Source organism: Anas platyrhynchos, chromosome 12, assembly GCF_047663525.1.
Source record: "Anas platyrhynchos isolate ZD024472 breed Pekin duck chromosome 12, IASCAAS_PekinDuck_T2T, whole genome shotgun sequence".
NCBI lineage: Eukaryota > Metazoa > Chordata > Aves > Anseriformes > Anatidae > Anas > Anas platyrhynchos.
In genome coordinates this window covers 17,856,056-17,873,999 of record NC_092598.1, presented here as the reverse complement: position 1 = coordinate 17,873,999, position 17,944 = coordinate 17,856,056, and the positions used below count along the sequence as shown (strand labels likewise).

The following is a 17,944-nucleotide window of genomic DNA, read 5'->3' as shown; positions in this document are numbered from 1 at the left end:
TCGGAAGGAAGGCTGCCAAGAACGTAAGTCCTGTCTCCGAGCAGTCCTGCTGAGCCTGGGAAATGGGGCGTGGGCACTTCCAGACGCAGCAAAAGGCAGTACGTTGACAGAAGCGTCCCTAAAGAAACACAACTTGCACCAAGTTTTGCATTTTAAATTGGGTGGACTACATGAACAGTACTTGGAAGAAGACAGAGAATAGCCCCACTGTCCTAAAGAAGAGGGAGCACAGTGGGTATTATGAAGCGACACCCGAGTAAGTTTCCCACACCAGGAACACGTGCAGGTGCAAGGTTATTCACACGCAGACAAACTGCAGCCTGGCAGTAATTTCGCTGCGTGCGAGACAAGTCCCCCCAGATTTCAGCTGTTTCTATCACAGCCTCCCATAATCTGCAAGTCTCTTCCTCAAAGCCAAACTGAAAAAAAAAGAAAAAATGCACCAAAGCTCCTTACCTTTCAATACAAATAGCTTTCTTCCAATCTAGCCACTATAAAAAAGTGTTCTGATAATTAATTTGCACTCGAGGCAAACAGGGTTACTTAGCCGAACTAATGTCTTTTCCCAGGAAAGTTTCACCCATAGCCAAGGGGTCAGTGAAGCAGAGTTCCTCTACAAATTTTTATGACATCTGAATATATTTCCCATCCACACTTGTATTCTTCCCTGTTAACGAGATTTCTCTGTTCTCTTGGTTTTCTGCTAGAGTTACACAGCCTTATGGAAACCCTGCAGTAATAAGAGCCCTGTTTGCGCTCAGCCCATGCTAATTCGTGCTCCTCAACTCAGGCACGCTTTGGCCATGCATACGCCGGCACAGGAACAACTCCCAGTCCCGCTGACAAATGAGCTCTTTAAATAATAATACTGCAGAAAGGGGATCGACTGCCTCCATCCCTTCTGCATGCATTATGGACTTCGCGGCGTTCTGGGAAGCCATCACTTTGTATTAGTGCTGACTGGTTTCAGGGATGGGCTGTTAAGGTGAGCGTCAGTCAAGTGGATATAAAACTTGCCATTGATCAGAAAGCTGACCCTGTAATCGATAACGGTGCAGACATCCTTCCCCCTCCATCACACTAGTTATTTGTCTAAAAATGTGCCTTCTTTTAAGACAAGGCTTTGTGATAGTCTACTTGGGATGTGGCAGATAAGAACTTGTTGTAGATAAATGCAGTAATCACCAGGCATTTGACTGCGCTCAGGAAGCCTTGAGCTGGCCACCACCCAGCACCACCAGCCCCATGGGGGCTTCCCAGTGCCGGCACCACAGGATGAGCACCCTGCCTGGCCTTACTCATCCCTGTGGCTTGGGGGCACACAGCCGAGCACCCCACAGACTAGTAAAATTGTGGCTTAGTCAAGATTCAGGGCAAGGAGGCAGCGGACACTGTACTGAAGGCTGGACGGTTCTGCTCATCTTTCCCCAGAGTGCAGGACACCTGGAAAAGCTGGCATGGGCTGTAGCTCCTTAGACCTTGTGTCTAAGTGGGGGGAGGAGTAGGGGGGAGTCTCCCACTGTTTTTAACACATGCCTGTGCATTAGTATTTTTAAGAATAAAAAATATATTTTCTAAATAAGTTATTCTTTTTCATACCTGTGCTTACACAATAGATACTGCTCAAGACTACAAATCAGTCTCCTAAAACACCACACCTCCACCCACCAAGCTGAACCCAGATACTGCTTTATGAAGTCTGCTTTTAGGCTGGTGGCGCGAGTAGGAGTGTGGAGTGAAGGCTTCAGCCCTAACCAGGCATCACTCACCTACCTGGGTACAACCCGAGCACAAACCAGCAGCAGGGTAAGCGCTGCACAGCCCAAATGCTAACAGGGCACCCGGCCCTCTGAAAGGACAGAGTGGAGGGGAGCAGCTGCAGCGATACCATGTACAAACCCCTTCGCTTGGTGAAATGTCACCAAAGCAGCGCCTCCCACACGCCCCGTGTCCACACCACCTGAGCACACCCCCCACAGCCGGCTCCGAGTGCCGTGACACCCCCAGTACCTTGGTTAGCTGCAGATCGTCCCCCTATGGCACGCGTGCTGACATGGCTGGGTTGGTAATATTGCGTTACTCAGACAGGTAATTAACTTCATTTAAAACTAACTGGAAACAACACCGGTTAATATTCCTTGATCTCTGTTACTGTTGTACTGTCATCAAACCACCAGCTATAAGTTAGCAGTCAGTGGGAAAGAAAAAAAACAAACAACCGAACTTCTGGCAGCCAGAACCATTTTCAAAATCAAAATAAGAGCTTTTAATAACTCCAAAATAGCGTGATGTGTTTTGAACAACAGCTTTTCATTTCAGTAAGCTTATATTATAGTATGTGTCTCCTTGAACTAAGAGATCATTTGTTTAAATTGCTTGATTATACATAATGATCCTTCTCTTATAAAAGAAGATTCAACATTGCCACTGGGGGAGAGGGTGGAAAAATGCAGAGAATTTTACAAGAAAGAAAAACAGCTTACAACTCTTGCAGTAATAAAACATTAAGAAAATTTTCATTTGACTGTTGAACAAAACAGCTAGAAACATCTTGTTCTACCACAAATATTAACACTAACTCGCCATTCACAGGGAATAATGTACAGTTTTGATCAAGCTATAGAATCCACACGCTCACAAAATATTTGATTTTAAATATATAGCATGGAATTACTCCAACAACTTTTGCCATCACCTCCTGCCACTCTACATTTCCTAAACCTCGAGCCTAATTCACACATGAAGTCAGAGTATTTCAGTTTTAACCTAATAGCAATTGGACATAATTTAATGCAAATCTGCCAAAAAGGGTACAGTTTCAAAGCGGTCTTTTACACTTTTATGGTCTGAAATGAGAACAAAAATTTTAATTTCATAAAATTTGAGAGTGAAAAAAATGGAATCGTTTACCAGCAAGTCAGAGAACAGCTTACACATTACAAAAGTCTGCTGAAAAAGGTCCCACAGGGCAGACAGGAAAAATAGAAGCTTGCAGAATGAAAGTCTGGCAAAGAGGTAACTTTTAAGAGGCAAAACCATGGATTTTGTGTCTCCCTACATTTAATTGAGCTAATTGCAGGAAGAAAAAGATGGGCCCTGCTCCCAGATGAGAAAAGGCTGGCAGGGAGCGATGTGCTGATCCCGGGGATGTTGCTTGCTGCTCTGGGTCCTTCCAGCGACACGGGAGCAGCCGCAGGTTGCCCACACTTGTCCGTCTGACTCCAGCTCTCACTGGCACCTGGCGAGCCCTCACACTGCCACCAGCAGCCCCCACAAACGTCCTCCATGGATCAGGGAGCTTTGGGTGCATCTTGCCAAGGGAAAAGGGAGGGAGAACCACTAGGGAAAAGAAGTGAGCTTTTGGAGAGAGGTCTTGGTGACCTACACATAAATATGCAAAGCCAAGGAGAACGCCAAAGCCTTTGTACCATCCCCTCCTCCCCCCTTCCCACAGGACATTACTGCCTCCCGAGCATCACCCACCGCCTGTCCGTGTGCCTTACGCAAGGTGAAAACAAGACAAAGATGCTCCACAGCTGCAGCCAGTGCGTGCACGGAAGGGCCAAACCAACTGCAGACATCAAAGCTCTCGTGTCTTCAAATAACAGAATTGCCATCACAGCGACATGTACCCGAAATGCTGCTACTTCCTGTGCTAAACAACCAGGGCACCATTTTCACAGTGCGTGCAGCTCAGTGCTGGCTCCCACCAGGCACTCAAACGTGATGTGATATGTGCATAGCTTCAACTTTTTTAATACGGAGCACCTAGTTCAGGGCTGTGTAACTATCTGGTGGCCCAGGTTTTGCACTGTTATCTGACACTTCCCAAATATTCCAGCCCCTTCCTGGCTACCCAGTCCGCTCTTTTCGGAGCAGTGGCTGCTGAGCAGGGCAGCTCCCATGGGCAGGCCCTGCAGCTGCCACAGGATGGTCCCACCACGGCCAGGGCTGCCAGCCTGTGCCCCAGCCTGCCGGGCAGCTTGCTTACCTGCCCGGCCCCTCTGCACAGCCAGGTTTTGGCAAACGAAGGGTTCAAAAAAAAAAAATTAAAAAAAAAATTGACCTTTCAGAGTTGCAACTTGGCTTGCAGAACTTCCCCACCCCATCCTGAACCTGCTAAACATTTACATTTTTAATTCAATGTACAAAAATAAACAAGCACCAGGAGTTACAAACAGCCACACTGCAGTCCCAGACAAGCCCCTCCCGCTGCTCCCCAGCACCCAGTCCCTCCTGCACCACAACCAGGCTGCTCCCGGACCCAGCCGGGCACCGTGGCCAGGACCAGGGTGCACCCATGACCCCTGCCCAGGGCCGTGCAGCACCAGCCCCTCGCTGCTACCCCCGGCACAGACACCAGCTGCTGCCCCAGCACCGAGTACAGGCTGGTATGTGCCCACCCACACCGACACAGGGATGAGCACCTGAAGGGCAGATCTTCCCTTCTCATCTCAACGAAAGCTGCTACTAAACGTTTTTCTACAAGATTGGATTGCGTTCTTCAAGTGTTTCAAGGTATCCAGTGGTTTTCACGGGGAGTATAGAAGACAAAATCACCTGTACCACCACCTTTCCAGCAGCAATATGCACGTATACCCTAATACATGTATTTTGTCTGAGAAACTGGTAAGTCCCCTAGACGATAACAGCACACTTTCATTAAGTTTCTCTTCCAAGCCCCATGGACGGCAGCCAGTAGAACACTAAATGTATGTGGAAGTTTTAAGGTCAGCATTGTGTAAATCCTTGCCTTCGGTGTCCCATCAGCAGTCAGCCCCTGCCGGTGTCCCCAGCCCACCAAGGCCACGCATCCACTAATGCTCCTCCCTGTAGGGATGCTCTGCGTGGCCAATGCCCCGGGCCACAGCGGGGACCCCATGGTGGCAGCCACAAGCACCCTGCAAACACCAGGGCACAGGAAAGGCAGAGAGCACAGCAGCAGTCAGGAGACACCAGGTGCCAGGGGGTCAGTGGGCTTGGAGAAAACGCGATTTGAAAAATAATTAACTGGGCTGTGAAACACTGCCATCATTTCCAGTATTAAAAATATAATCTTGCATATTAAAACAAATCAACTGAAATCCAATTGATAACTCAGTGTCCTCAGTATTTCCTCCAGACAGCTAATTTAATTAATCTTTTTGTTCTCTTGGATATAGATTTTAGATTTGCATTCTGCCATCAGAAAATAGCTTGTGCAATACTACAGGATCCTCACAAAGCAAATACATTTGTACATGGATTGGATTTTATTCCCTTGGCTGAAATGCTGATCATTTAGAAGCAAGAATGTTGCTGCCGCACACAGGATGTCACTCAGGATGTGACAGTTTCCTCTTGTTTCAAACTACTTTAAAAAAAAAAAATCCTTCTTAAATTAGAAACAAAGTATTGCTTTTGATCAGCAGCAGCAGAGACTGCAAGCACGCTGGGCCCGATCCGGTTATCTGCGAATTTCACTTTCAACTCTGACGGAAATTAAATGGAAATTAAACACGGTGCGGCAGAATTGCTTCCCTACAACACGGTCGAGGCGTTGGGCCCGCTGCTGCACTGGTGCTGCTCCTGCCCGTGTTCCCAGGGCCATCAGGGCCCAGCCCCGCAGAGCAGGACCCCCAGGGCCGCTGGCCCCAGCAGCGCGGGCTCCTCTGGGGCTGCACGGCTTCGGCCCGAGGAGACAGCCTGCCGCCGAGCTCCTCGCGAGGGGTCAATTTTTTTTTTCAACATAAGTACGATAAGACATCCCTCCCTTTCATTCAGCTACACTGGCTTCATTGTTGCCTGGTTATTTTGCGAAGCTGAAGTGAATACGTGCAAATAGAAGAATCCAGTAATGCAGAGGCACAGACCCGAAATTGCATTTTGTGGGAACGTTTGAAAAAGTCAGGCCAGACTGCAATTTTTCCAGGTATTTCCAAGGCAAATCTGGATTGGACCCAAATCTGCAGTGGACCCTAAATTAGCTGCCTTTTCTCAACCTGTGCAATCCTGATAACTTAACGTGAGAGGGGCACATCCCATATTGCTTCAAAACTCACTTATCCCTGACTCTCCTATGTTTGTCTTGGTAGAACCGTGCTTGAATAACCCATTTGTTGGGCTAACATAACATTTTGCTTGGCTTGCAAGCTGTATCTGGGTAAACGCACATTTCCCCATCTCATTTTTTGATCGTTTTCTTCTGCAGGCATTTAATTGGGCTCACAAAGATGTTTGCAGAAGTTTAAATGAGGCATAGTTAGAGCTTTCAAAAATACATATAATTACCCACACCTACAATTTCTAAAGAAAAAATAAGTCTACATAAGCAACGATCCTGAAGGGCTCAGCGGGGTATTTGCAAAGTTTCAGTTAAACATTAGTGGCAGCGCATTTAGAGCTTACAGCAGATAAAGAGACATTCACAGAAGCCAGCAACGTAACATTTCCACATTAGTATCATCGCATCGCCAACTGAACCCACCGCGGTGGTGCAAGGACCGAGGAACATGGGCGATCTCTTCCCAAGAAGCTGAACTCTGAAGTTGTGTGGGGCGTTATCCAGCTCTTTAGAAATGGTGATGTGGCCATACGCCCCGTCCCTCTCCCAAACGGTAACGGGACTCACAACGAGCAAAGTACCACACTGAAATGAGCCGAACGCAGAGATTTTTCCGGAATTCAGGCAAGAGGCAAAGCCTGATAGCTGGGCATAAGGCAAGGCCCTGACGTTACTGTCACAGAGAGCAGTTGGGCACACAGAAAGGCAGGACCTCATCTGCCTGATGAGAGCTGAGGGGACACAGAGAGCAAGCTCAGAGTGCCCGGACAGCCTCTCACACTCATTTGCTGATCAACAGAAATCCCCGTAAAATAAATGGACATGGAGCTGTATAAGCTTCTGTCAAAAGGATTCAAGGGATAAAGAGGGTTAGACCAGCTTGAACTAGAGCCCTGTGCTGCAGGGATGTGGGCTGCTGGTAACGGAGCGCAAAGGAGGTGAGGAATCGCAGAATTTCTCTTCACTAGCAGCAACAGCACCGATCCTCCAGGAAAGCATGTGGCACTCCTCCCCATGAAGGAAATCCCTTCAAGGCAGTGCTGGAGCCATCCCTGCTCTCACTTCACCTCACGCTCTGCACCCATGGGGCAGCCAGGCCCAAGCAGATCTGGTGAGGGCACCACCACCGCGCTGCCCCCACTGCACCCCGTGCCCCTGCTGCAGCCGTCACGGGGCGAGACCAGGGTGGCAATTCCTCTTACTGTGCAGATTGGACATTTTTCTTAGACTTCTGTGTGCCTTCAAATATTACTCCCATAAGCTGACTATAAACCAAGTAAGGACTCCATAATTCCTGAAAGAAACTTTTTTTTTTTTTTAAGAAGAGGGATGGAAGTGGGGAGGGAAGAGTGTAAAAAAACAAAACAAGCAGGTATATTTCTTGTGGGATATGCACTACAGATGAAATGCAAAGTGAGTCTCACCCTCCCTGGAGGGTCTTTTTTCAAGAGGGAGAATAATAATAATGTAGTAATAATAAGCACTTATATAGCGCTTTACATTTTCAAAGCGCTGTGCAAACATCAACTAATGGGACACAGTAGAATAAGTAGTGTCTAAAATGAGTTTACGTACTGCATTATATTTTTCTACAAAGTGGTTGGGACTGTTTTTAAAATTAAATTCCCTTACATATTGATACTTGTGCAAATGGATTCTCTGCTACAGCAGTGCAACAACAACATTTTTGTATTAGTTATACTTCACAACTTGCATATTTCCAAATTCTGTTTCAAAGCAAATTGTTTACATAGCTTCATAGTCAAAAAGCATACTTTGTTCTAAGAACAATAGGTGTGTTAATCAAGTCCTTAGGATAATGCATCAGACACTTAGAGATACATGCCAGTGCTTTCTAAGAAAAAAAGTGTTTTTTTAAATGTATTAAATCAAAGGGAGTTTTTATGAGAGAAACAAAACAAATATTAATGGTTCTCCATATTCCTGCCCTGAACACAGAATACAGCACACGGGGCCTCCTCGATAAGAGGCTGCCCACAGAGGACAGATGTCTCTATAAGGGACATTGTAAAGTAAGCATCACTTTCTAGTTTTTCCACATGAATTCTACTCTATAAAACTAACTTTCTAGAACAGGGAAGATGAAACAACCAAAAAGCAAACCCAAATATTATGGCCTGAACCGTAATACCAGTGTTTCATTTCACTTTTACGTATCCAGGACCTCAGCATCCAATACATTCACTTTCATCTCCAAGGGTCACTGCTATACCCTCTGCACAAAACCAAGATGGAAAAAAAAATTGAGGTAGAGAAAAGTTGAGACACACACACACACTCACCAGCGGTTTGTGGCAGAGGTATGAAGAGAAGGTGGGAGGAAGCAGAGCAACCCAACTTAACTCTTGCTTGCCAGCCCATAGTATCTCACTGCTGTACAAGCTTTCCACTCCTTATTATCGATAGCTTGCTGGGGAGCAAACCTGGGTGCTTCTGTCACAAGCCACAACCCACTGTGCTACAGCTGCATAGGCTCAGAACAAAAAGGCTGCACAAGACCAAAGTGATCGAAGGACTTTTTTCCCCCCTGATCGCTCAAGCTAAGAATCAAACGCAAGTCAGAAAAATGCATGCTGAATATATCTACCTTTAGGCATGCGCTTAACTGTAAGTATATGAGTAATCCCAGCGGTTTCAGTTTTGGGGATTTTAATAGTTGTATGGTTTTCATAACTACAGGAAAAACCCTTTCCAACAAACTGCCAGTGCGACTCCCTGTTGTACTACACCACAATTACTGGAACATATTTGGTATTTCTCAAGAGGTTCAGATAATGAAGAATCCTCCAAATTTTCTATTAGCCCAAACTTAGGAATTCTGCATCAGGGAGTTAAGAGCAGAACAGACAATGTATGTTAGGTATTGCAAAAGAGAGGCAGAAATATTTATAAAATTTAAAGCTTTTTTCTTTTTAGTAAGGTTGTTCGAGAGCCCAGACTGCAGCCCAACCAATGCTATTGCACAAGCACGCTGAGTTATATAAAGAGCTTTACTTTTACTCCTTTATCTGAGACATTTGAACATTTCTTCATATTTTTCAAACCACAATGTTTTCCCACATCTAAACAAGACAAAAAACAAATAGGAAAACAGACAAAAATCCTATTTTATTCTTTGATGTGTCATCAGTTTAACACTGAATCACGAGCTTCTACCAAAAAAACAGATCAGTATTTACAGTTGCAAAGAATTTTATTTTTTAAAAAATGCAAGGAAAGGTACAATGCCTAGGTTGCTTTGGGGGTTTTGTTTGTTTTCTTACTGGCAAACAGCCGGTTCTTGTATTTCTTATGACTACTTGTATTTCCTATGACTAAAAACAAGCAAACAAGAAAGAAAAGAGCCCTTTCGCAGCAGGGACAGCCACGTAAGTTTGCCACATCAGAAATATTCCCAATAAGAAAGCAAATGGTTGCAACCAGTGCTGCGCTAGTAGGGGCCATGCACACCGACAGCTCGGCTGGCCCAAGGACACTTGCTCTGGACAGCAGCCTTTGTCCTCGGCAAGATCATTGCTGCTTTGCAATTCCAGAAACGCTCGTGAGCCTGTACACTAGGTTACTGGGCACAGCAGTATTTGGGTCAGCCATAGTCAAAATGCTCAGAGGAGCACAGTTGTAAATCAGCAACAAGAACCGCAACTCACCACCATACAACCACCCATTTGGTCTCATACGTGCAATGGCGGCACAGCCTATGGTGAGAGCTGCACACGGATAATAAATCTCCCTTCTTCTTGAGAGGCATAATCTAATTTATTAGTGGCATTATCTTCACTCAGTTGGGGTGGAGAAGAGGATGGCTCCTCGGCCATGTCTCCTCATGCGGGGCGGCTGCCAGGAGCCGAGAGCCCCCAGACAAGCTCCAGCCTGCGGGGCCTCCCCTGCTCCCCCAAACCTGGCCCCCCATAAACCTGGGGCCTGCAGGCAGGAGCAGAAAGTGGTGGTGGCAGCACAGCACAGCAGATCACTGCTGCCACCGGCACGCTGCGAGGCCTGCACTGCTGCCAGCAGCACGCTGCCCGGCCTACACCGCCTTTCTCTCACAGCGGTTATGACACAAAGAGTGAAACAGGACCCACAGCCGGCACCGCCATGGGCCTCGGTGAGGTGCTAAGGTGGTGCCGACACGGAGCAGTCCCTCCAAACCCACCAGGGCTCATCCTCCCCCAGGCCTGGCTCAGCACAGGCCGAGCGGCAGCCGGCTTTCCAGGCAGGGCTCTCCTGAGGAGGGGGCGTTGGAGGGTACTTTCTTGATATGACAACAGCAGTTTAAAAAACAACCTTCACATGAAAACAAACCCGTTGGGGCGTGCTAATGCAAGAGAATCGAGTCAAGCCCGGCAGCAGACAGCAAGGCAGACGGGGGAGCAGATGCAGGCTGCCTAATAAAAGCCCACCGCTCCCCAGCGGGCAGGGACTGCCCTCCTGCCAGCCCGCTGGGGCTTCCCAGCGCTTTCAGATCACCCCAGCAGGATGGGCCTGTGTGTTTCGTCCTCCCCATTGGGCCCCACTGAGAGCAGCCATGGCCAGGGTCCTGCTGGCCCCTCCTGGCGCACCCAGGCCCCTCTCCCAACAGCCCTGCAGCTGTTTTCTGTACAACAAGGCACAAAACCACCAGAGGCTGAGGAGAAAAAACCTCATTCGAAGGGCTTCCAGCTGGGGAAGGAGGCCAACCTGAAGCTCTCCCCACAAAGCAAAGCTTCCCAAGGAGATGCAGGAAGGGAAGCAAGGCTGCTGAAGGGACTCCACCAACAACCTTTTCACAGGCTACAGATACGATGAAGGCTGGGCTTCATTTTTTTTCCAGACAGAAAGCTTGCAGCAGACCCTGCTCCTGCAGGCAGCAGCTCTGACACAACCCACACACAGCCCCCTTGGGCACCCCCCAGGGCTTTCCGACCTCCACCTTTAAGTCCCACTCCAAATTTACTCACATTAAGATGAAGAAAAACAGCAGCTTTCTTTTGAGCATTTATTGAGGACAAAAAAATAGCAACTAAAATAAACCAAAACAGAGCTTTAAAGCAGCTCTCATGTATCTGTTATTAAGCAGGAAAGAAAAAAGCTTTAAATCAAGGGGACCACATCAATGGACTCCACACACAAGCATTAGGTGAGACTCAGTACCAGATCTGAAGGCAAGGATTCAGTTTTGTTTTAAAGAGGCTCAAAATACATTGTACCACACTCCCGACTGATGTTCAGAATCTAACTGAAAGTACTTATTTATCTTTAAGAAAATCCTTTCAAGGCAACAACTTTCTCACCCAGACTTGGCTACTACACTCTACATAAACATCAGTGCCAGAAACACACCATTTTTGCCAAATAAATCTAGAGAAAGAGAGATGCCATTCACACACAGACCTCCTTCTCTACTTCTCCATCCCAGGATTTTCAGTACTCTGCCACATCCCACATGCCCTCTGGGGGAACAGTCTGGTCAGTAAAAGCAAAGAAATTACGAAGGGCAAGGCATGCCATTTTCCTAGAAATAAAGGAGACCATGAGCAAATCGCCTGGCTAAGGCATCTCCACAAAATTCAGCAATAAATAATATACAAGCTTGGCATTACTGTGCATGTAGCTCAGTATCTCTTCACTCATCTGAGTAGTCTAACAAAACAAGATAAATTTGAACAAGAGCTTGAATAAGTAAATTAAAGCAAAGCTGCATTTGCCTATCAAGCAGTTAGCCAGAAGGCTGCTGCTTTTTTCAGGGCAGGCAGGCTGGCGCTCCAGAAAAGCTTCCTTGCATCTTGCAGCCAGGTTAGTTGGCCTTAAAAAAAAAGACAAAAAAAAAAAAAAGAAGCTACTATCTAATCCTTCAGACCTTCTCCTTCACACACTGTTTGTAGACATTTCACATAATGTTTGTAAACACATTATGCTATATTTGTGTGCATTTAAGTAAGCTATCTTGAAAACCTCCTTTACCTCCTCTTCCCTCTCAAACCCTGAGCAATCAGACATTCTCACAAGCCAAGCTCAGAGGCTGCCATGATCATAAAATAGTTGAAGCTCCCAGAACTAATGACTGATCACAGTTGTTCTCACATTTCTCTTCAATAAACAAAGAACAGCCATAAACCACAACAACTATACTCCTCTAAAGAGAAAATACTGGCACTGTCTATTAAGAGCCAAAAATATAATTTGTTTAGGTGCCTTACATTTCTAGTGTTTTCTTTTCCACTTATACTTAATTATACTATTTTCCATAGAGCGAGATTTACTTTTCAGATTCATTTGTCCTCTCAGTCTTAAACTAAGAGTTAAAAAAAAAAATAAGGACACAGCTAAGGGTAAGTTAGCACCTGTGCCAATACTTTGCATCTAATCATCAGACACCTTCCATACCCAAGTGCCAGCAACAGATTTCCTGGTTTGTTTGGTTGTGTTTTTTGTTTGGTTGGTTGTTTGTTTTTCTATTTTATTTCCATCTTTCTCCACTTAACACTTCTGCCTCCCCAAGTATTAAGCTCACCCTTCCACTGTGTGCTTTCTCCACCTCCTTTAGCTTTTCAAGTTTTAGGGACAGGAGGTTGAAAGGATGAAGAATGATGGTCGGTTTTGCTCAGGCACGGCTTGCCCCTGTTTGGGTTAATGGCTGATAAATACGGGCCGAGTCTCTAGGGTTTCCCACAGTGCCATCAGGGAGCTCCCAGAGCACTGGTGCATCCCCTGCACCTCAAACACACCCAGGGCTCTGCTAGAAACTCCATCAGCAGCAGCCCCAGAGAGCTGGCAGAAGCAGCAGGAGATAAGCTCTGCAGTGTTGGGTGCCAAGTGACTGCTCCCCCCAGATCTTTTCTCTGCTTTCTCCCTCAATTGTGACTCAAAACCAGAGAATAAAATCCCATCCCTTTTGAGATCAGTGAAAAACACTGCCACCAACAAAAAATAGGACAGAGGCTTCATCCCATAGCTGATAAATACCTAGACTTGCTCATGGACCTCCAACATCAGCAGGGGTCTCAGCATCTGCAGCTCTCCAGTAGATCTAGAAGACTTGGGCTTGCATCGCTGGTTTACATCTAAACACTCAAACCAGCTCCAACATCAAGGGGCAAACTTCCCCTTATCCTAAAAACTGGAGCAGCGTGTCCTAGATACTCCCCCAGTGAAGGGCTCTGGCTCTGCAGGGCACCAACCACCCTCTTTTCAAAGGGCACAGCAGATCTTTATTACCAGCACCTTGATTAACACTCAGTTGCCCACCATGTGAGACAAGTCCCAGCAATCACCACGCGAAGGGCTTGGCTACCTTCCCTCCATGGCAATGCAGAAAAACCTCACCCCAGCCAGGTGAGGATCATCAAGAAATACTCAGAGCTGCTAAATTAAGCCCTGCTGGAAATTGCCTGGGGTATCCCTCCCACCCCTGAATTATCTGTAGGCAAATCCTCTGTAAAGCCAGTAACAGCTTCTGTGAGTCCAATCAACTGAGTGGTTAAACTTGTGCATTCAGCAGGCAACCAAGGGAGGGATGTATTTTAATGGTAGATGTGGAAACAAAGGAATTTTGATTAGCCTTGGGACTAGAGGGGGTAAAAATACTGTTTTAGGATTTTCCCAGGATATGCATATTAAGAACTTGTCTTTTTGCCCTCTGTGTAATTTTTTAATATTTGGAAAGCAGAATTAGGCCACATTTGACCAAACCTCCAGAGCCTTGTAGGAGCCAGCAGAGACTGGAGCACAGCGACTTGCTAACTCTTGTGCTTTTACCCATAATGGGGTTTTGCTGGTGAGCAGCGAGGTTTTTGTAGAGCTATCGAAGGCTTAAAAAAACTGCTTCTCTACAAGCAGGGACCTTACCTCTGCTTTGCTTTAAAACACGTGCATGTTGTTTGCTTTCTCTAATACAAGCTGGAAATAACTTCTGCATCAAGCAACTCCAACTGCTACACTTCTGAAACAGCCCTCCTTATCAGCACCAGGCCCAAGGAGAACGCGGCCGTCGGCGATGCTGTGCAGAGAGCCGAGACCAGCCCCACCAGAAATGCCCAGGAGAGCACGAGACCACGGCAGGGCTCGTCTTTCCCCAGCAGAGCCACGCAGGTCTCCGCCGTGGCCAACCCCACCAAGACGCCGCTCCTCTGCCCCCACGGCGGTGTCGCAGCCATACCTGCCCCTCTGCTGCGGTACCCATCGGTCCTTTACTGTTTGTTCAGCTCTTGAAAGTGCTGTAAAGCATTCGCCGTTCACCTGTCACACAGCACAAACTGATCCCTTTGAAATGAAAATCTAAAAGTAAACGTGTTAGTCGACGTCTGCGGCTGCAACAAGCACCAATGCCAGAGCGAGCCTCCAGGCAGGTAATTCACTGCAACGCTAGGCTGGCGAACAACACTATGTTTTATTTAATTAGGATGAACAGAAGAGATAAACCTCACAGCAGGGCGGGTAATGACAACATTTCAAAAATAATTCATGCCCAGGTAACAAAAGGGCAAATTTCAATTACATAAAAAGCTAAAAAAAGTTGACTTAATACATCCAAGGGGGAAAGTGAAAAAAAAAATAATAATAATTGTAGTGCATATGATTAACAAGTGGCATTTACAAGCTCTGCAAATTGGTCTTTCTGGTGCCTAATCTGCGGTCGGAAAGGAAAAGGTTTTTAAGAAACGCAAACAATATAATGAAGCTGCTTATCGCACGACCTGGCTAGGCACTGCGGCGCTGCCCAGCGCGAACCAACCACCCCACATCCCCGCTCCGCCACCACCTGCCTGCTCCCTGGCTCCATCGGGTCCCTTTCCATGTTGGAGAGGACAAACCATGGCAAGGGGGTTGAGCTTGAGCCTTCTTTAGCTGCACATGTCACAAGAGACCATTCCCAGTGTCTCCCCACCCGTCTGCTCTCTAGAATAAAGTGACTCTGCTACACCACCCCAGTTACCTGGAGTAAATATATCCACATATATATCCATAGGTGTTGTCCAGGAGATGTAGTACTTTGAACTTTTATTACCTTACTTATCTAACAGAAGTAACCAGCATTCCTACATTTACTACCGGACAGCAGAAGACGTACAGGAATCTAGTTCTGGGTCTAAAAGTCCGCTGAGTGAACGTGGGCACTGCAGAAAGCTCCGAGCTGGCTCTCACTGGGCTACAACACGCACCTGAATCCTCACAGCCCACGTACAGTAACGCATGCACAACACCAGACCATCCCCTCCAGCACCATTTGTCAGTGAGGATTTAGCAGAAGTCTGTAACAGGCTTTATGTTATTAGTATTTCATTACTCCGGTGCATTTAGCAGGATACAGCGGAACATAATAGCCATCCTTTTTCAGAGGCATTTAAGGAGAATACTGATGGAGTGATGAGGGGTTGGTGTAGGCACTTTTATAAGACAGTTCAATTACTGTGGGTAATTAATAATCTTTTAGGAGAATATTAAAATACAAGAAAAAAATACTATCTTTTGCAGATTGCAGGCTAACAAATGAGACCAAGAGATTACCTCAAACAAACAAACAAACAAAAAGAGCACAGTGTGTGTTGCATTTTCCAAATGTTGTCATGATTGAAAATGTTGATTCCCCAGACTGGGGGGGAGGGGGGGCAGAGGATAAAGATGAACAAGTTCAGTAAAAAATAACTGAATAAAATTAAGAGCACATTTATCAAAACTGAAATAAATATTAATTCTACAGCATGAGAAAGCATCGCCATTCACAGAGCCAGCAGGTGAGGGAGGGTGTTTAAAATGTTTATTCTAACAATCGAGCAATGGGTGCCACCCCAAGCTCATAGCTTAGTGGCTTAGTTCATTCAGCCAGGCTGAAAGCACTTATCCAGGTTTAACATAAAAGTTAATTTGGCACCAAACAATAGATAAAACCAAGCCAAAGCCCCATCTATGATAAGACAATTTGTGTTTACGCAAGCTTAATGCATCTCCAAAACATCATTTTTATATCCAATTCAGAGGATGGCATGAACATCTGCTTTCACTTCAAGACATTAATTTTCAATTATTGAAGAAAAACAAAATAAATCCTGACAAATTACTGGTAACTGTGGAATCTTTTGTTACTCTATTAGTTTATAATAGTAATTTAGAAATCCTACAATTAACGTCCTAACAAGAGCTCTCTGATTATTTTTTTTGCATGTGTCATCTGAAGCAATTCAGTAATGAATGATGTTCTGTAGCTTGCTCTGATTTTACACGGATACTTTTGAAGAAAAAAAAAAAACAAAAAACGACACGTTCTCTGAGAGTCACTGCTGCTGCTTGGTATTTGCTTTTCATCAATGGCATTAGAGGCAGCATCACTAAAAACGTGGGAATTCTATTTTCTCTCCGTTTGTATTTAAACCCTTCGCATTGCCTTTTCCACCCTTTTCAATTTTTGGCCACATTTATTAGTTATGCTTGCCAGGACCAATGGGAACAGACCACAATTAAAAGGTGTTTGCACACAGGCATGAGTTTCAATCAGCAAAACCAGTTAAATACCACACAGATCCTGTCCAGGAAACCATACCGGAGGGAGAAAGAGGAAGGAAAATGGGACTTGTGGAGTTCAGGGGAGAACGCTGCTAGGCTTGTATCAAAATACACGCTCAAAAATTAAAAACTGCAGGCTAATCCCCAAAGGCAACGCTCGCTGTACTGCATGGATTCAAACGTTCTCATGGCACCAGCCCCACGACGAAACACCAACATCTCCAATTATTCCTAATCCCCCAAAAGCTACACTTGATAAAGAACAATCAAGAGTGTAATCTTATTTGATATGAGTTTTATCAATTTTAGCTGCTGCTTTCACTGTATCAATAAAATTCCACCGAAACTTGAATGAACTGTAAAATTAAAGGATAATCGCACAAGTCTCTTGTATTTGGCAATTATGATTATACTTGTCAAAATTTAATTTGTAGAATGTACTGTTCCAGTACCTGCAGGTTCTTCTCTATCAACTGGGAAAAAAAGAAAATTATATCTTTAAGACAAGTATGAAAGACATTGTTACTTCCACAGTCAACTCTGTAACTGAGCTCCGACATTGTATAATTGACTTTGCAAGCAGAACAACAGCAATATAACAAAGAAAATGTCAGTGTTTTCACAGCGCTAATCTATAGCACTAGGAGGGCCTCCTGCTGTCAGCCAGAGCTGACAATACAATAGCTTTCAAAGGGATATTACCATCACGCTTTTATTCTTGACATCAATCAAGACAAAGAGAATCCTTTTCACAAGACATTAAAAATCAAACCTTTGTATGAGCAGATAGGTAAAACAGCATTCCTTTAAAGAAGATCATTCATAGCAATCAACTAATTGGAACTCAGCAAATGGCTGAAGTATTTTTATTTACTTTGCAGATAACGAAGTAGTGAACAACCCCCTTTTTTTTCCCCTTGACTGACACAAATGAGGCAGGTAGGGTGTGAATCAAAAGTTTCTATCAGCATTTTTGCCAACTGAAAGCGAAAAAATATGACAGCAATTCTGCAACTTCAAGTAGGATAACAAATCTAGACTTAATTAGTGCATTCTTTTGCAAAACAGTTTGATTACTGACTAGCACGTTTATGCACAAAACACCCGCGCAACCTGACAGCAATTTGCAGAACTGTCAAATTCAGCAAGCAACGTGCACTGATGCTGGAAACCTTGTGCCACCGCCAGCCCAGTCCCCACAAACTGCCTCCAAGTCATTCCTCGACTGCATGATGTGGGACCTGAAACCTACGGCTCCGCTACCAGACCTGCGCCTTTCGCAGCCGTGCTTCCGCAGGATTGCTTCCAGAGGCAGCGGGCTGCAAGGTGCAGCTACAGCTCAACAGGCACCAGCAACACCTGCCCTGTGCCAGCCCCATGGCGAACACAGCACGCAGCCCTCCC

At 45.6% G+C, this 17,944-nt stretch overlaps 1 protein-coding gene and 1 long non-coding RNA gene across 6 annotated transcripts in view; one reads left to right on the top strand and one right to left on the bottom strand.

Moving 5' to 3' along the window:
• The window catches only part of ZNF423 (zinc finger protein 423), a 209,438-nt gene that overhangs the window by 187,328 nt on the left and 4,166 nt on the right, over positions 1–17,944 (bottom strand). The window contains exon 1 of one of the 5 annotated variants that reach the window (XM_072043762.1): positions 13,007–13,239. The exons of the other annotated variants lie outside the window; for them this stretch is intronic. The gene's annotated coding sequence lies outside the window, so the exon portion shown is untranslated. Of the gene's footprint in view, positions 1–13,006; positions 13,240–17,944 lie in introns of those variants that run through there. 5 annotated transcript variants of the gene reach the window in all.
• LOC140003473 (uncharacterized) lies at positions 13,449–15,428 on the top strand. The gene is made up of 2 exons (XR_011812227.1): positions 13,449–13,817; positions 13,940–15,428. It is a non-coding gene; the product is annotated as an uncharacterized lncRNA (long non-coding RNA).